The sequence below is a fragment of the Ammospiza nelsoni genome, chromosome 1, assembly GCF_027579445.1.
Source record: "Ammospiza nelsoni isolate bAmmNel1 chromosome 1, bAmmNel1.pri, whole genome shotgun sequence".
In the NCBI taxonomy this organism is placed as follows: domain Eukaryota; kingdom Metazoa; phylum Chordata; class Aves; order Passeriformes; family Passerellidae; genus Ammospiza; species Ammospiza nelsoni.
The window spans coordinates 63,459,051-63,474,792 of record NC_080633.1 but is presented as its reverse complement, the minus strand read 5'-3'; positions in this window follow the sequence as shown (position 1 = coordinate 63,474,792).

Here is a 15,742-nt window from a genome sequence, read left to right as displayed (position 1 = left end):
ACATGGTATTGGGCTAACCTTGGTGTGTAGAAGAGGTTCCTCTTGGCCACACACAGTTTCTGCTCCTTTCAGCTCCAAGGTGCACTCCTGATACCCCAAAAATCCCCAGGTAGGTGGCAGCAGACTAATCCTGAGGTTTTAGAGAATACAAGCTGCCATTTGTTTGTTCAGAAGAAAAAACTTTAGTTGGGGTGTGTTAATATCAAGCTCTCAGGACCACCAAACCAAAACAAATCATTCCTGGGACAGGAAGAAATTAGTGTTATTTCAAAGATGTCATAGTATTATGAAATGGCTTCAACTGGTGACTCAGTCAAGTTGCGACTTCTTTTTTTCCTTTTTTTTTTTTTGCAAATGTGTTCTCCATGTACTTCTGCCCCTTTGGTGCTGAGCCTAAAAATATGCATGAAAAAATATGGAAGAACAATGTGCTGGTGGTGTTTTGGTGGATGTCTGTCTTCTAGAAGTCTGAGTCGAGATGTTGGATGGGCACCAAAAAGCATTATCTCCTTCATGTCTCAGCAATTATTCTCATGAATGAGAACTATTGGAAGAACCTGTCTACATCAAATTCAGGTCCAACTCTGTTCTTGTGTGAAACACATATAAACCAGGAATATTAATCTTTGCTGATCTGTGCACTCTGTATACTACTTTTAAATTATAAGAAGCAATCTGTTCTTATTGTTTCTTAATAGATTTAAGTGATACAATTTCTGACTTAACAGTATCACAGGGGGGAAAATAAGTCTATAATAAAACACTACGCCATTCAGAATTTGTCATTGTGCAATTGGACTTATGGGCAATGTCTTTGTGGAGTCTGCCTGTCTGTTTTAAAGCTCAGGATTTTGTGTGTACTGGATACAGTAACTGGGTGACTTTTGCTGTCCTTGTGTGCATCCTTTTTTTAGGAGTATCTAAAAGTGTTGACCCAAAGGCCACTTTCTATAGTGGTACAAGATAAGCCTGTCCCTATCTAGATTCGTATTTAAACTTCAGGGGCATAACTCAAGGAAGACAAAGAAGTAATGTTAATGAAATGAGCTCAAGTACTGGCAATCAAGTTAATTCCTTAGGATATGCTTGATTGAGTAATACGCTGGCTAGTAAATAACCCTCCACCTGCACTGATTTCTTTTAAAATTTGTTTGCATAGCTCATGCTTAAGTGGATTTAAGATATCTTCAGAATAATCTTGACATGAAGAGGCTGCCAGAGGACAAGAACAGTCTTTCCTCATTGGTTTACTCATTCCACAGCTTGGAGAATCGCAGCTAATTGATACTGTTTCCATTTAATTACACATAATTTTTCTGTTTTGCTACCCAGTGAGCCAGGAGAAGAAAACAATACTCTGTCTACATGCAAATCTTCCAATCAACAATTTAAAACCTTTATGCTCCCAAATTTGTTCTCTTTTATTTCAGAATTAAAATGTATGTGCTTGGGCAGGTTCTTACAAGCTTTCATCGACTGGGGTTTCTGTCACTGATGTTCAGACCTGTAATTTAGTGCAAGAAGCTTCCCCCTCCCTTTCCCTGCACACTGAGAGTTGGCATTTTGGCATTGAGTGTTCCCAGCTCCCATATTTTTGGGCAGAGGTGCCCCAGAAAGACGAGATGTTCTGGTCCATGGGCTTCTTGTGCTTAGAACTGAACCCCCTTCTGTGTTGTCACGTCCCACCCTTATCTCTGTGCAGGAATGGCTGGACCTGTGTTTTGGTGAATGCTCTGGTGCAGGTACCTGGAATTGGCATTGATGGCACTGGTTAATGAAAGGTGCTGAGGCAAAAAGAGTAAATATAGAGGGATAGGGTGGGGAAGTTGGAGGCTTCAGAGGAGAGTTTTTTAGAATTGATGCTCCAAGGTAGAAGCCAGTAGGAGTTTCCTGTGGGCTTGGACGGAGCTCTTGGGTGAAAAAGACTTTTTGCATGGATGGCAGGAATGTTGTTGGAGCCGGGCAGGAAAGATGTGTGTGTGTGTCCAGTCCCTCTTGGCAGTAGAGTCTGCAGAGGCCTATGCAAAGCTTTTGGAAAGAAAATAGGAAATGCTGTAGGGAGGAGGAAAGGGGGAAGGTTAGAAAGTATTTTTAGTAGAGAACTGCCCATGTTTCCATGAATGATGGCAAAGCCTTCTTGCTCTAGTTTGGAAAAGTAAATATTGGCTATGGGAACGGTGCTCCAGATGCACTGAATCTGCTTTCCTAATGTTGGTGGGCTCAACCCTGTGAGCCTGGGGCTTATGTTTGGTTAATCTAGATGCTTCAGAGGGTAGGAAGGCTGATTTTTGCCTTGCCATGCCTTTTCCTTTAGCCAGGCACTAAGTATGCTCCCTTAGCAAAACCAGACAGTCTGTGTCCCAAGCAAGCCTTACAGACTTATATTGCAAATTTATGATGAAGACCTGAAAGCTGATCCTACAAGGTGACAAAATATGGAGAGTTTTAAAGAAACCATTGTATAACGTCAGCTGTGCTTTTTCTTTTTCATGAGAAACTTTTTCAGCACAAGTGGAGTGTTGAGTCCAGTGGTTTGGATGAAGGAGGGTGTCTCCTGGCACTTCACTGCAGAGAGGTGGGAAGCCACCAGGTGCTGTGGGCCAGCTGCTCTCAGTGGGGCTGTGCTGTGTGGGACCTCCCCAGCTCCCATGGCCAGGATGCCCTTTTGCCCTGGAGACTGTGGCATCTCTCATATCTTTTTTTTCCCTTCCCCTTCTGTTTTAAATTCTTGCAAACCCATCTGTTTGTACCAGGGCTGGTGACTAATGCAATAACTTCTATTAGGTCAAAATAGCTGGAATCATACGGCAATTACACATGCACGCTCACATGCACACAGAAGGGCTGTTCCCCCTGCGCCCCCCTTTTCCCATCGCTGGAACAAAACATTCCCTCACTGTTCCGAGGGCTGCAGCAGCTGCCCAGCTGGCAGGAGCAGAGATGTTAATGCTGTCAGTGAAAGGATGAGTCACTTTGCAAAAGTTATTTAGGAGGGTCACCCTTCTTGTCCCCTTTCCCTTCCAGCCACTGATCCTTTTGGGTTCATCAGATGCTGGAGGCCTGCACTGGCTGCTGCCCGCAGAGAGCACAATGAAGGCTTGTCAGGGCAAGAAGGCTCCTGATGGGAGTTATAAAAATGAGTAGTCCTGTGTCTGACTGATCTGTTAGTCTCCTGAAAAAAGCTTCTGCCTGTCTTGGAAGCATGTGATACCAGGTCCAAGACTGCCCTTTTCTTCATTTCTATGTGTGGTTTTTGTTTTTTTTTTTTTTAAAGTTGATTAGAAGGGAGTTCCCAGTGTGTGAGAGGAAATAAGAAGTTAAAAGATGTATTACAGTTTTCTGTTCTCCTTACAGCTTCCTTTTGGTTCTTATTTTTTGGAAATAGGTCACTTAAAATCTGCCTTCTTCCTAGGAAAAAACGGTTCCTTAAAGGTTTTTGGAGGATGCAGAGCTCTTCTAAGACCTGTCTTTAGCTGAGACCCCTTTCATGATCTGAATCTTATCCTCAACCCATAAGATTGTGACTGATGTTTTCTGCCTCTGCCAACTCCTGTGGGACCAGAGTGCCCCAGGAGCCAAACCTGGTGCACAAGCACTACTTTCTCCCTCAGTGAGAGCTCAGCAATGTGTTCCCAAGTCAGCTGCAGGTTTGTCATAGGGCAAACATGGCTTGTTTACTTTCTCAGCTGGGAAGAGCTCTGACTTTTGTGAAGGTAGCATTTGAAAGAACGCTGGAGGCTAGCTGCTGTGAAGGCTGGTATTGGTGTGGTCACTGTAGTTTTTCTTATTAGATATGTTCTGAAAAAGATAAAATAAAGGTCTCTTTATCCTGATCATTTGCTATTCTTTTCAATTCTCCCTCTTAACCTGAAATTGCTGAGTGGTTGCCATGGCTGTGCCCTGGCACTCTCACGTGCATGCAGTGATGGACACTCAGCCCTGCAGTTCCCCTTCCACAGAGCGTGGCCCTTCAGGCACAGAGCTGTGCTGAACACGTGTAGTGTCCCCTGCATGGCCTAAACCTCCTCAGGTGAGGATGCCACTCTGCAGAGTTCTGGTTATCAATGCTGAAACTGAGCTGTTGCTGGGGTCATGCTGCTGAGGTGGGACTGGAAGTTGTTCTGGCTTCTTCTGTAATTTTTCAATGTGCAAAGTGAGCAGGTGCATGACATGCATGGACCATCTTCTGTGTCCTTCTCCTTGAGTCTGTATGGCACCTGTGAGAGGCTGCTGAGAACTTTTTATCACTTCTTAACGTCAGTAGTTTCTCTGTCTTCTAATGTGTGTCAGCAAGTCTGCTAGAATTTGCATTGGCTGCTAGGAGGATTCAGTTTCCTTGCTCGTCATTTCCTGCCATTGGTTTGGAAATTACAGGAATATTTTTCAAATTTAGTAGAGGGAGAAAGAAGAAAAAGAAAAAAAGAGAAAAAAATTTTTGAGAAGATTCAGGCATCCTTGATGACAATAGTTCTGGCTGGATAGAGGAATAAAATTCTAAATCAAATCTTTTGTTGCTTTTAACACTTAAAATGTTTTGACAGTTCTCATCATTCCTTTAGAAATGTTTCTCATCACTTCTTAAGTGATCTACTCATGACAGACAGGCATGCAGTCCCTTTCAGGCTGTGCCACAAACAGAGAAGCGCTGGCTCACAGTGCTGATGTGGCAGAGACTTCCACTGATAGCCAGTTGCATGTTCCCTTCTGAGCACCATATACCCTTGCTGGAACAGCTGAATTTAACTGGTAAGTCCCACAAGTAGTTTGGTGGGTTTTTTTTCCTTCTAGATGATCTGATGCTGCTATAACAAAAAAAAAGTTATTCCTTGTTTCTAAAAGCCAGAAAAGTGTGAATGTGTGCCCATGTGTATGTGTTTTCCCCTTTCTCCTCCCTCTGTGCAGCTTTCCCCTGGGGTACAAAGGTAACTGTTTAATTTGGTGGATAAATTGAAATTCGGGTGTTTGAAAATGGCAGGCAACCTAGTTAAGCAAACTTGCATATGTAAGTGAGAAAGAATGGTCTCCCGATGGAATTTAAATTAATATCTTTTTAAGGTAATATGTTCCCTTACTTGATCCCTGGAAAGATACCTGGAAGTTGACCATGAAATAACAAGTGACTAAGGTTGCTGACAGAAGAAATACAAACCCAGAATACTCATCAGTGCAAACCAGTCTCATGCCATTTTATGGATGTCTAATTGGCCCCATGTAAAATACTAAATTAAGCCTGAATATTCAGATTAGAGGACTAAAATAGCCTCTATCAGAAGTTTATTCTGTTCTCTGTTATTTTTGTCCTATTTTCAACCTTTATAGAGGTGACACATCCCTGCTCAGCGTTACTGGCTGCGTATTGTCAGTCTGGAGTACTGGCGCTCCATCTGTGTGCTCCAGCTAGCAGCAGGTACTGTAAATCATAGAGATTCATGACAAGGCTGTGAAGTTTTCTGAAGGACAAATCACAGTATCTGTGTAGAAAATTACTGTATCTGATAACCAGGAATGGCTCTTGGTTTGTTAAAGGCTGCTGGGATGTGTTTGGTGATGCTTTAACCATCGTGAATCAAATGCACACGAACCACAAGTGTATTCATGTATGTTCTGCAACTCCTATCTTCCTCATGTGTTCCCTTTCACACTCATGCATATGTTTGTTGCCTCCAGAAGAACTGAGGTGAAACGGAGCATTGGGCTATTCCAAGGTTTCCTTTTAGATTTGGGAATGGAGAAGATTGAGTCACCCAAAAGCATGTGTCCCCATGCTGCTACAGGCTGTACTGGCTTGGATGGGAGGGACCAAAGCAAAGTGGGTCCAGTACCTAAATATCCATAGTCTGGAAGTCTTCCAGTCTGTGATGACACAGGCTGCTTTGTGGTGATGTCCTTGGAGACTCAGCTTGGCTAGTTTGGAAGTGGATGCAATTTGGATTCAGATGTGCACCTTTTGCACACGCATTTGGATCTGTTTTTCCCTGTATTGCAAGTCCTAGGGTGTCATATGGGATGCCAGTAGATGAGTGAGTGCTCCCAGATGGTGGAGACTGATGGCTTTTGGGATTTAGGAGGAAGCTAATGGTGATCAGCAGGGTGAAAATGGTTAAGCAAAGGGACCTGCCCAAGAGGATGAGGCAGCAGCAGCCTGAAGTGAGTAGCTCTCACTCTAGGATGTGGTGGAAGAGTGCTTTAAGGCAGATAATTTCTCATGAACGAAATGCAGCAAAGCCCAGTCAATGCAAACTCTACAGTGCTGATGGTCAGAGCTTGTCCCTTTGCGTTCGTGTGGGACTGCCAGTGCTGGTTGAGGTGGGAAGAAGGGGTGTGACTGGGAAGGGGGAAGCCTTGGGGGCTCTCTGTACAGCCTCTGCTCGTGCAGCCCTGCTCCATCTCCTTGCCTTCAGATGGTGTGCAGAAACACCCTTGGGCTAATATGGATGTACTCAACAACCATCTGCAGCGAACTGCGCCTGGAGAAGCTGCCCTGGCACATCCCTCGGTACATCCTTGGGACATCTGTGCGTGCCTAGCTTCATCTTCTGTATTTCCAGCTCTTCACATGAATTCTTGAGGGAGACGAGAAATGAAGCTATTCCTAGAAATTCCACTGCAGTTACATGTCTTTTTTCCTTCACTGGCGGACTCGTCTTTGCTTCTTTTTGGTGCCAATGTTAACACGTCTTTTGGCTGTTCAGGGTAGTTTTTAGACTTGTTTAGAAGAATCTCGTCCCTTTTCCCTGTGTGCCACTTGCTGTGCTCTGGGGAAGGGTGCAGGCCCATGGCTGTTGGGTATTTCACTTTGTAGGCTTTTGAGTCAATATGTTTCTGTCCCATTTAGAACCTGGGCTCAGCCCAGAGCAGCACTGTGGTGCAGGGAGCAGCAAATGCAATACAAATGGTTTCTCTGCAGTGCCTGTGCTGTAAGGGGCACTCTGAGTAGTGAAGCATCATTTTGGCTTTAGGGTGCTTGTTTACAGCCTGGTATGAAGACTGTGCATAAAGCCAGGAGAGAAGGGCATTTATGTGTCTTCACATGCATCAAATCTCCTTGCTTGGGCTGCCTTGCCATCCCATGCAAGACTTTCATACAAAATATGGTTCTGCCCTTGGTGTGCCTGCATTTGTGCTCTTGAAAGCAGGAGAGAGATGTGCCTCCTTTAGGGCTGGCCCTGCTCCAGATTTCCTGGAGCCCCAGATGTGCCCCACAGAGCACCCCTGCCACCACTGAGCAGTGCTGTTAATGCTTTTGCATCAAAATACAGCTGTGACTTCTGCTTCTTCCTTCCCCCTTGATCATGAAGGTGGAAGGAAATGGGGAGGTAAAAAGGACAAAAAAGGGATAAAAACCCAAAAAGCACACGTGTGGAAGGACAAAATTTCTCAGTTCAGTTTGGGAGCAACCTGCTTCCCACCCTGCTGCCTGGGGAAATGTTTTCTGTGGTGATGTCTTTGGCACCATGCCTGACAGCAGCCATTCTCTTCAGTTTGCTGCTCCTAAAACACACTTTGGGCAAACTGTGTTTGTGAGCCCAGTTCACAAGAGTGTTCTCACTTAGGACAGAATTTAATTGCACGCTGGACTCAAACTGAGATTGAGTGGGACTTGAGTGGAGCTTAAAGAAAGACCTGGATCTCATGTGCAGGCTGTGACTTCCCTGTTGCACCAAGCAAGACCTGCAGCTTGAGGCAGGCCTGGTCCCTCTCTAATGCCTGCAGCTGGATACAGGGAGTGAAAGAGGGACTGACTTACCCCTGTTAGGGCAGGAGCTTGGATTTGGTTGATCCTGGCCCTGAGTGCATCAGTGATGCAGGCAGGAGTGATTATCTCCATCCAGCTGCACAGGTCTGTCCCTGGACCCCATCTCTGCTCAGGTGCTGTCTCTGGACTCACAGATATGATGCTGGAGGGTCTCCAGAGAGAGACCAGAGCTGTGGCTTTTGAGGGGAGAGGATGCAGAATGGGATGGGAGGAACTGTGTTTGGGTTGCTGTGGGAATGGGCAATACAAAGTAACCCCTCTTCCTTGCCCTTGCTCCCACAGAGATTTCATAGAGGGTCGATGCTGTTGACGTCCTTTTCCTACTGCAGCGGGAACTGCAGGCCCCTGGGGCCCCTGTGTGTGTGTGTGCCAGAGATCAAAGGAAGGGTCTGGGAAATATGGTTCCTCCTATATGTCCCTGCCTGGGAAGCACTCCCACAAGGCCTGTTTGGCACTTATCATTCCAGACCATGAAAGATAAACTCCTTTTCTCCAACCTGAGTAGCTCCAGGTAGTTTAGGATTGATACCCTATGGGCAAAGGGTGAGACTCTGGCTTTGCCCATTGCACAGGTGGACTTTAGCTGGGGTGGCTCATTGCTAAGGGCAGGCAGCTTTGAAATGGTGTTTTCTGGTTTTGGCATCTGGTGTCAGAAATGTATTGTGGTCAAAACAAGCAATTTTCACTTCAGAGGAGTAAGCCCAAGAAATCTGTCTAGTAAACTTGTCCACTTCTGTGGGGTTTTATTCTTAATTTCAAAAAGTAAGTTGAAGCAAAGTAAGTGTGAAACTCACCCAACTCTGGTTGGAGAAAGCATGCAATTGCACCGATGAAGCAGTGTTTCCTAAAATAACAGCTTCGGGAACCTCTGCAATCTGTTTCCCTGTCTCTTACCCTTTTACAAGAACTGAGGAGCCTTTCAGCATTGTGAGGCAAGGCTGCAAAACAGCAACCAGAACAAGAGTGCCTCAGTCTCTCACACTCTATCTGGGGACCTAATGGGCTATTATTAGCAGGGGATACCAAATACATTCTGTAAATATTTGAGAAGCCCTGTGAAGACACATATTCTTTTATGAGCCCCACAATCATTAAACCCAGGCAAAATGCAGCGTAAGAGCGGGAGCAGTTCACGCTTATCACCCCATTTTGTCCTTGTCTCTGGAAGGAAATGCACTTGGATGCCTCTTGGGTCAAGGCTGAAAATTCTGTCCCTAATTCTTGGCAGAGAGGGTTTATTTGCAAGAGAGAATGGACAGCAGGGCTCCTGAGCCCCTGGGTTGGCACATGGTGGCTCTCCTGGCACAGAACTCTTGTGCAGGGCAGTGAGAGATGGTCTGAAGGGTCGCTGGGCTCCTCCAGCGTACTGCGAGGTGCCTAACTTTTAGGGGTTATTTCCTCAGAGCTTCTTGTCCTCTCTCGGAGCAGGGGTGACCCGCAATCTCGGTTTCCATCGCTAGAGGGAGGAAAACTACACGGAATTATCGCCCTCTCCGGTCTGCTCCGTCCGTCCACTCCAGGCAGGAGAGCGGATGCTCTTAGGACTTAATAGGTGAGGAACATGTAGAATTGTAGTAGGTGTGGGCTGTTTTCCTTCGGCAGAATTTAATGGAAAAAACCAAACCCAATCTTTAAGAAAAGCAGATAGGAACTTTTTTGTATTCTTGAAGCAGTGCACCACAGACACACCTTCTTTTTTTATGGAAAACATAGCAAATTGAAATTAGTTTCAGAGCAAGATGATGACAATTTCAACCTAGCAATGTGAACATGCTTGTAAAGACAACCTGATCCCATGGGAAGTACTGGAGAACTACTTCCCTTTGCTTTCAGAACCTATTTCATGAAACCTGATAGCTCTTTACCAATCTGCCCTAGACTTGTGATTATGAGAATTATCCAAGGTCAGCTTTGTCACCAGAGAGGCACTGAGTAGCTATGCTGTTTTTACCTTCACCTGCGATTAAGGGGACCATCCATTTTCCCCACAAGGTGTAGTTTGGTTAAATTAGACATGTCAGAATGAGCTACTGTCCCTGTAAGAAGAAAACTAAACGTGCATCTCTGCTCTAGCGTTTTTATGATGGCCGTGGTCATAGCACTGTGCTGTAAAATGCTGCAGGCAAAGGTGTTGCCATCTCTTGGAAGATATGCTTTTGAGGGGTGCTCTTGAGGGATCACAGTAGATCTTTCTTTTTTTTTTTTCCTAATAATGTTAAAAATGAAAGAAGAAAGGTTAGGCAGTTCATTGCAGCATGGAAGTAATAGTAATAAAATAGTAAGTAAAGTAATAATAAAAATAGAAAGCAAAACTGACTAAGAATGAATTTGATCACAGCCTGTTTCTCAAGCCTGAAAAAAAAACCAGAGACACTAAGAAGTCAAGAGAAAAGGCACACATGTGGATTTTTGTTCTTTTTTTCTTTTTAAATTTATTTATATGCTTAAATACAAGCTATTATATGCTCTTGGTAGCAGTAGAAATCAAACAAAAAAGTCAACACTTTTTTTCTTTTGTAATGAAAGGAAGCAGGACTGATGCAGGACTCTAACTCTGGAAAAAATTAAAAGATGGAACTCTAATGAGATTCTTAATGTGTGACTCAGAGGTGGTCAAACTTGTAACTGTCTGGGTCATTATCAGGAGGGGAAAAGGGCAGGGTAGAACTGTACTGAACATGCGCCCCCTCCTTCCTCCTGCCTTTATATTTTGATGCAAAAAGGAACGTGCACATCCGTATTGTGCAAAATGTGGCTGCTGGCAGTGAAAACAGCATGAAAGGTCTGAAACAGCAGCAGGCCCCTGTAGGACAGAACAGGGGGGTACTGGGCTGTGCTCCGGGCTCAGCCTTCCTTGGGGAAAGCTTTGTCTGGCTGCAGTGTTGGATGGGGCTGGCAGTGGTGGAAAGGAGGCAAATTTCTTCATCCAAAGCCCGTCCGAGCATTGCTGGTGCTTGGGAAGAGAGGAGGGAATGAGTGCCCGAGAGGAGGGTGTGCCAAAAAGATGTGGCTGGCAGTGGAGCAGCTGGCCTCTGCTGCTAACTCAGATTGGCTTGCCCAGGAGGATCCTAATTACAGCACAACTGCTGTCTCCATAATCGCTGCGGCAGGAGCAGCGCGGGCCATAAGGCACTAAGAGGGACCTGGATGTGGCAGAGGAAGATTATTAGAGTTACTGCACTCTGTCCTGGCCATTGAGTTGCATAAAACCTACCAGATGTCAGGGAGGAAGAAATGGGTCATCCTCAGCATAGGCTTTTGCACATAATGTCATTGACTGCTGATATATGAACAATGTGATTGCGCAGTGGGTTATGCTGAACTGAGAGTATTTGTGGGGAAAGCTCTGGAAATGCAATGAGTCTGCTTGGGCACTTGGGTCTGATTTGCAAAGCAGCAGCTACTTGTGTGGCTGGTGTCAGATGGGAATAAGAAAAGATGCTCAGACAACCCCTGGTGAAGGACTGTAGCTGTGTTGGATGTTCCATCTGTACCAGGAATGCTGGTCTTCACCCACCCACACCATCCACTGACAAATGAAATCATCATTGACAAAAGTGGGGCCTGGCAATTATCAAGAAAATCAGTGATGAACAATAAGAAAACTATGCTTTAGGATGTGAATGTTAGTACTTCTTTTTCCTGGTATGTTTCCAAGGTCAGCTTCTTCAGATATCTTTTGAAATCAAAATAGTAAGCTCAGACAAGAAGCATTCAGGGGGAATGCATCAAAGCAGATGTGATTTTTGTAGTATGGGCAGTGTGCTGGCAACTGGAAGCTACTACTCATGCCTGTTGCATTCAGGATCTAGGGTGGGAGTTGCTCCCACCACTTCATTTACAAGACAGAAGTATCAAAGATTTTATAATGCTCTTTTTGGAAGTGCTTTCTCAAAAAAGGACTGTGAAATGTTAAACCGCATCTTTGACTTTCAGGCCAAGTGTTCCCCAAGTGGAAAATCTGGTGCTTAGTCCCCAGATGGAAATAAGGTTAACAGGGTGCAGGTAAAGTGTTCTTCCCTGCATCCTCCCACTTGCTTCCCAGCAGAGAGCCCCTGCCTGCTCCCCCACAGGCTGCGCCCGAGGCGCGCGTTCTTCCCTCGCGCCAGACTTTAATCACATGCAATCGCCTTATGGATAGCCAGGGCAGTAATGGTGATCTTAAACATTGCTGGATGCCTCACAGTCGCTTTATCTAAGTCTGTTCACACTGTTGCAGCTTTTCTTGCTGGTGACGATGTGGCGGAGAAGGACAGAGTGAGAGAGTGAGATCGTGTGGAAGTGGGAGGCCGTGCCAAGGTGACGAGCTATTTTGCATTGGCATCTGATGGTGCTAATCAGGAACCATGTACTTTAGAAGGTGTCTTTTGATAACGTGCCTTTATAATTTAACCCTCCTTATATTTTTGGATATATAATTTGTGTAGGGCTTACAACCTGAATCTGCTTAGGTGCCTCTGGTTTCTGACACAGCAGCAGCCTTTGAATCAGCGAGCGTCTGCTCTTGCTGCTTAATCTCTGAGGCAGCCAATTTGGGGACAGAAGGAGTCTTTACTTTATCTGCTCCAAACACACTTGTACTTTATTCCTTTGTATTGGGAAAACAGAAAAAAAAAAAAAGGAGCAAAAAAAAAAGAAAAAAAAAAAGGAAAGAAGCGCTGTGTGTGTGAGCACGTGTGTGTGCGTGTTTATATAGTATGGGAGACAGAGACTAAACTGAGCAAGTGTGGGAGGGTGAGAACCTTTATTGTGCAACAAACTGATGGCACCAAATATGCTGCATTTGTTGTGAGTTAAAAGGTTTATACAAAGATTTTCTTAGTAGTGTCTAAGATCTTAATAGGGTAATTAATCTTTCTAAGTGTTACTGCCAGATTATGGGATCAGCTATTACCCCTGGCTACAGAGTACTCCTTTGTGTGTTGCTATGAACAGGACTAAGTGATGAGACTACTCCATTTGCCAAGCAAAGATATGGTTGCTGCTAGCTTGTTTATGTTTGAAATGTGTTTTCTGGTGCAGTAAGAGAAGGCTGCACCATTTCTTTGGGAATATTGGTGCCCTTTAAAATGAGTCTTATTAGGAGAAGAAGGGCATGAAGTGCTGTAGAGTTTCCAGAGCTTTATAGAAAAGTGCATATATACTTTAAGAGACATAATGGTGAGTTGTTTGGTTTGACAATTTTTTTTAAAGCAGGAAAATAAATAGATAGCTAATGTAATTGTAAGAAAGCAGCTGTAGGAATAGATAAAAAAGTGGTCTCTACTTAAAAACTTCTGCATGGAATGCAGAAGCCAAACATTTTAGTTGAGGAATTAAATTCCAAGTTGTGTTGCCGCAGGATAGGGGAGGACATAGAGGACGTGGAAGAATTTTCTCAAGAAATAAGCTTTGCTCAATCCTGTTTATTCCTAAGAGTGAGTCAAAACTAAAGGTTGTTTTATTTACTAGATAAGGGAACTTTTTTCCCAGTGACATTGCAGTTAGGGGAGGAGGGAGAAGAGGAAAAAGCAGCATATTACCCCATGGTTGTCAGTGTTGAAACAACTGGGTCATTCTGGAGAATTGCTCAGCCAAATTTTGACATCTCCTGTGTTGCTGAATGAGCAGCATCTGATCAAGGTGGGTATAAACTACTCTGCCCACATCCTTTAGCATGGTCTAGTGAAGGCTGTCATGTTCTTTAGTGATGATCAAGGAAAACTCCAACTCCAGACTATAATATATAATATAGCTGGCTTGAATCTAAGATTGCTTTTAAGCCATCCCAGAGGCACCACCTGTGAGTGACTATTTATGTGTGGGCAGGTGTGCTTCATGTGTAGCAGCAATGGTGACACTGTCACATGTGGAGATGAAATGCTTTGGGCTGGGTCAAGCTGCTGGTTTTTTTTCCTAGGGATTGGGTGGGAGAACACATTCACAGGGTATGTGGGAGGAAACCTTTGCTTTGTGGCTGGAGAGGTGGTCAGTTTGGAGAGAGGCAAGGGAAAAGGGTGGTCATGGAGGCTGGAGTAGGAGGAGGGGGGAAGTTGCCACATTCTGTTGGAACACAGTGATGCTGATGGCATGCTGCAGGCCTGGGGTTAGCAGGGGCCTCCCCTTTATGAGAGCAGGTACCTCACGCAGGGTCAGCTGGAGCTGCCCCCTCACCTCTGTGGCCACCGTGGGGCTGTGTGCTCTCTTCTTTGTCTGCTCTACAATGGTTTGCAGATGAGCAATGATGAGAAGGACAAGCTGCAGAACCTTGTTCACACTTTTCTCAGTCTCAGCAGGAAGTTTACACTTATACAAGGCTTGGAGAATGTTGAAACTGTGCCAAACCACCAGAATAAAGTCATAATACTACAGCTTGGCATGGTGCTGAAGAAGATTCCCCAGGGCACACTGTGTGGAAGAAGGAAGTGGGATTGAAGCAGGTGGTCAACCAGGCCTTGTAGGCTTTTATTCTAGATGGTGACACTCCTGCCTGGCTTGTCCCCAGATTTAGATGGTGAAATGCCAGCACTGCTGTCCTGGTAGGGCTTGTACAATGCTGAGCTGCTCCTGGTGGGCCCATCTGGGTTCCTTTGTGGCAGCTCCTGCTGGCTGGCCACTTGTTAGGACCAGGGAGGAGCATGCCTTTGGGGATGCCCACGTGGTCCAGAGGGTCTGGGGAAAGGAGCTGCTAGCTGATGGTGGTGGGGTGGGGGAATCACCAATTCCTCCCATGGGGCTGTGCCAGTGGGGCTGTTCATGAGGACAGAAAAGGAGGGAGATTCTTCTCCCACATCCCTAGGAGTGGTGATGGTTGAGAGCCAACCACAGCTTTCCAAGCTGCTGCAGTCATCATCCTTGCTGTAAGTGATTGGAGTATGCTTCCAAGGAATTGAATGCTTGCCTGAAAGCTACAGTGAGCTTCTGGCTCTATCCTGGTGTCCTAGCACATGCAGAGCCTCTCCCCCCATGCCTAGCACTGGGATTTCTCACTCTGTAAGGCTGCAGAGATGTGCTCTTTTTGTAAGTAGATGTTTTCATTGGTCAAATTACATTTTCAGCTTTCCGCATTCAGTATTTGGGATGTAATTTGCTTTACAAATCTCAATTTGATTCTAGAGGTGATATGCAATGTGAGATGCTCAAAACTCTGAAAGAAAGTCTTTGAAGATAATTACATCTACCTTGCCACAAAGAAGCTCTGAGGGTTATAAGGAAAAAAACCAAACAAATCCCTATTAATGCAGAGTTAAGATGACCCAGTTGTAGCAGGGACCTTTCCAAATGGAAAATTCAAATCCAGGAAGTACAGAATCAACATACATGCCAATAAAACATTAACTCTGGCCCCCTGGAGCTGGTGCTGCTCACTGGGAATTATCTGCAACCACTCCAGCTGCAACCACTGTATTAGCTGGAGCAGTATTGAACGGTGGAAGGATTAGCTGGAGTTTGGCAGAGCTTGGAGGATAAAAGGAAAAAAATTCAGGGTGGGTGAGAAGAGAAGCTGAATGCACATACCTGTGTGTGTGTATGCATGTGGGGGAACTTAAGAATTTCACTTCAGCACTGAGATGCAGTAAGGAGATGTACCTAGAAATGGGGTTTTCATGGTAGGAAAGGCAAAAGATAACATGGACTTAGAGGTTTAGGGCTGGAGTGAGGTGCTGCAGTAGGCTGTGTGTCTGGGTGTGGGTCAGATGTGTGTAGCTTCCCTCTGGCACAGCACACCTGCAGTGCAGTTAGCCCTGGCACAGGGAAGGGGTTGGATGCTGTCCCACTGTGGTCATTGGTGGTGGTCCTCCTCTCCTTGCATCTCTACAAAATGTGCTGCTGGGGAGCTGAGGTCAAGAAACAGTTGTGCAACTGAATTTTCTTATTTTGAAAGGATTGCTTATCCAGACTGATACATATTACTGGGCAGCCTAGGCTTTCTGATAGCAAAGATATTTGTCAGGAATTTGTGCATTTCCCAGGTTTATTCAATAATAATAGAAATGGGTTTTTTTA